We start from the raw sequence: 4495 nt of genomic DNA on the forward strand, positions 1-4495 counted from the left end.
ACTCAAAAATTGATAGTCTGAAGGTTATCCATAAGTCGTAACTAAATCTTTATCGGAGAATATACGAGATTATCAAATTGATAAGTCCAAGGGTTCTCTATAAGCCGCTTCATATCCAAGATCGATATGTGCAGGATTACCCAAAGACTACTAATTTGAGAGATATCTATAAGTCATATTGTATCCAAGGTCGGATGATGTGCAGGAATACCTGAGAACTAGCGATTGGAGGGATATCTGTAAGCCATCTCTTATCCAAGGTTGGATAATATGCAGGATTACCTAAGGGCTAGCAATTCAAAGGATATCTGTAAGTCGCTTCATATCCAACATCAAATAATATGCGATATTATCCAAAGATTGACAATTCAAGGAGAATCTATAAGTCGTATCGATATAAAGGATGCACAAGACTTACCCGACGTGATACGCAAAGAATTATTGTTTGAAACCAGAGAGGTTATCATTCCACATACAACCATCATTATAGGTGACCAAAAGAGTTGCCGCATCAGCGTAAGATTCACAATTGCAGGGACCGTTCTGTATAAAGTATTGTCGGTGCCCAAATGGACACCCCACCTTGAAAACATATTCAACCAATAAAAGAGATAATTATGCAACCACCAAGAGGGTTGTTGTATCTGTTGTTGCAAGTTATTTCCATTCAAATAGGTACATAAAAGGATGACTTCGCTTTTCAGGCGACAATCCACGCGGAGGTATGGTAAAAGACTACATACCTATTTCGTGAATTATGTTTAGCACCAATACTTTTGTTCGAAATATTGTCGAGAGAATCCAAGAGGATGAAAATCTCAAATCAAAACCACAGGTGCGGACAACTTCAGATAAGACACAGCACAAAGTGGAACTCTTTCTTAGCAGCAAAATGGGACATAATCTAATAGGGACGTCAAATTCTTTGGACGCGAGCTAAAGGATGATCGCCACCACTATCTAACCACACCCCTGTTAGAAGGAATATGGAAATTTTTGGATATTCTAGTTTCAGCTTCACCTTCAGGATATTTCTAAGCTCATACCGAGGGTAAATTTCTCTTTCTTTCAAATTCGAGTGATTAGATACCTAGAGTTTTGGAAATTATGTCCAGGAAAGTTCTTTCCTATGGATGTAAAGGATCCCATATTCATGGTTAAGAGGTTACAAGACTCTTTTATGCAACTCGATCAACTTGTCACTCATCCCGAACCAAAGATCGTCTGAAATAAAACATTATCTTTTCTACCGATCAAGTCGAACTACAAGTAGTCTGATTTCCTGAATCTCGAGGATATGTAGGTTGGGATATATGTTGAAAACTCGACTACATTCCAACCTCCCCCTAAATTCCTTTATTTCCGAGCATTTTGGTTTCATCAAAAACTTTAAAACCGAGATAGTTGGTAAATTTTTTGAATATCGTGCTTTAAATCCAGCTTTATGAACTACAAGTGGCTTGAATTCTCATATAACCTAAGATATGTAGGAAACCTGATACCAGGATCCGGTCATAACTCCATGAAACTCATGCGAAAGCCAACCTCTTTCAGATTCAAATTTGTGATCGAACAAAAATTAGGAACGCCAACCTTCCTTTGTCCAGAGTCACTTGCATCCACCCTACCCAAAGGGAGGGGGCAGTTATTGACACCTAATTTTTTTCCTCCAGGACTAAATTTAATCTTGAGTTTCTTCGACATTTAATAAAATCAAAATATTTATTTCATCTGAATAAAAAAATTTTAAAATATTTTTTGTACATAATTTTGTCATTTTAAGTAGTGATTATATATTATCGTGTTCAATTATATGAGATTATAAAATTTGATTATTTAAATATTTATGCTATGGAATATTGGATTTTAATTAAGGATTATTTTAAAAATAAATATAATGATTAAAATCTTGATTTTAATATAATTTATTATCAAAATAATTTATTTGGATAAATATGCATTTGATTTTATCAAATCAAGAAGTTCGGGATTAAAAGAAGTATTAATTCGTATCGAGTTTCAATTTAATTTAGCCAATCTATTAGATTTGACCATAATTGAAATCAAATTGGCCACAATTGCAATGCAATCCGTCAATTGATTTTTAATTTGGTCAAAATTAAATAAATATGGCTAAATTTTGAATCTCAATTGGGGTTATATTTTAAATAACCCCAAAAACTCTCATAACTTCTACCCAATTCTTACCAAAAAATAATTTTAAATTGTTCTAGATTGTACTATTTCTCCTCAACTTTGTCATTTCTCAATTTTGAAATTCAAAATTGTACTATATTGTACAATTCCCCCAACCTTTTTCCTTTTTCCATATTTCAATTTTGAAATTCAAAAATTATACTACATTGTACAATTCCCCCCACCCCACCCTCCAACCCTCACATTATCTTCCACCTCACATTATCTTCAATTTTTAAATTCCAAAAACACCCCTAAAAAACTTTCTCCCACACTGGTAGATTAATAGAATTGGATCTCCATCATTTTCTATAAATACTACCACTATTTTGGTAGAAACACCAAGTCTCAAAGCCTCAAAGAATTGAAAACCTTTTGAGAAAATAGTTGAAATTTTTTTTAGAGAAAAAAAAAAGGTCTCAAGGTTGAAAAAAAAAACTTTGAGCAAAGAAAAGTTTTTATTTTAGTAAAAAAATTTTCTTTTTCATGAAATTCATAGGCTAATCGAAGTTCTCAAGTTGAAATCTTTCCGATGGTAATCAAGACTCCGAAAAAAGCTTGTAGTCCCGTTTTGTTTCCCCAAAAAAGGTAAACACACCTTTCCCCTTTTTAGTTTTATTATCATTTTCTTCTTCATCTTTTTGTTCTTCGTAGTTCGTAATTATAATTTTGTTTGCTGAGATTGTTTGATGTAGACGGGCTTGAAGGTCATAGGACATTTTGGTATCAATATTATGGTTATTTTCATGTTCACGGTATAAAAATGAGCTACCAATAATTGTACATACCTTTTTAATTTTATTCTTTGATTATTATAGATAAAATTCAATCTTTGTTTAAAAGATGTACTTATGCTTTGTTTATATTCATTGTTGACAGATATATTTGTTTTTAGCATGCAAAGTTGTTTCCTTTATGTTGAAAAGAATAGTTAATGTTGATTGTTTCTCCTTTTTTTATTCTTTGATTACTATAGATAAAGTTTCAATCTTTGCTTAAAAGATGTACTCATGTCTTGTCTAAACTCATTGTTGGTGAATATATTTGTTTTTAACATGTAAAGTTGTTTCCTTTATGTTGAAAAGAATAGTTAATATTGATTGTTTCTCCTTTTCTTTATTCTTTGATTATTATAGATAAAGTTTCAATATTTGCTTAAAAGATGTACTCATGTCTTGATTAAACTCATTGTTGGTGGATATGTTTGTTTTAGCATGTAAAGTTGTTTCCTTTATGTTGAAAAGAATATTGATTGTTTTGCCTTTTAACTTTATTCTTTGATTATTTTGTATAAAGTTTTGATCTTTGCTCAAAAGATGTACTCATGTCATGTTTAAATTCATTATTGGCGGATATATTTGTTTTTAGCATGAAAAGTTGTTTCTTTTATGTTGGAAAAGTAGTTACTATTGTTTGTTTCGCCTTAATAAAAATAATAATTGATTAAATCAAGAATTTGTCATTTGCTTGTTAATTATTTTAAAGGATTTCTAAAATTCTCACATAAGAGATGAAGTGTTAGCTTTATTTTCATCCACGATGTTTATTCCTTTTTTTTTCACAAGTTTTTAAATTTGTCAAAATGATGAGAAAGTTCAGATTTTGGTGGCTAAATAGAATTATTTAGATATTTTCGAGTCATGCATAGTATGATTGTGAAACGATATTTCACTTTTAAAAATGCTAAACTTTTATTCTAATTTTCTTACTCCCTTTGTATTGTTATATGTGCTCTTTATGAGTGTAAAAACTTGATTCGTGTCTCTTCTTGATTCATAATATCAAAAGAAAATCAGTGATGTCTTAGAAAGATAAACCATAGGCCGTTACACGTTTTTTCCTAAAATGTTGGTTGTAATTTAGATGTATGAATCTTCGTTAATGTCGCCTTAATTGAAATTTAAGGATTCTCTTTCTTGAAAAATTAATCTTTATTTTATTTTGTTATATGGATTAGTGTCTATGTTTGTTCAAGTTTAGAAGTCATGGTTATTTTTCTAATTGCCTCATCCCTTTACTTTCGCAAGCTTGCGTTGTTTGTTCTCGCATTAATTCATTGAATATGGGCTTCTTCCTTTTACCTTTATTCATTCTTAATATGAACATAAATCATGAGGCATGTAAGTGGGTCTCTTTGCTTTGTATTTTATCTGTTGACTCTCATTCTTATTATACGTGTGCAAGTGTGCTTATCATTGTCATTCAAAAGTTAGTTCTTGATATTTTCTTTTGCTTTGAAATTTGTCACTTTTATACCTTGAACGTATATTAATTTCTTTATTTTTTCTTTGCATGCAAA

The sequence above is a fragment of the Capsicum annuum genome, chromosome 1, assembly GCF_002878395.1.
Source record: "Capsicum annuum cultivar UCD-10X-F1 chromosome 1, UCD10Xv1.1, whole genome shotgun sequence".
NCBI classification, from domain to species: domain Eukaryota; kingdom Viridiplantae; phylum Streptophyta; class Magnoliopsida; order Solanales; family Solanaceae; genus Capsicum; species Capsicum annuum.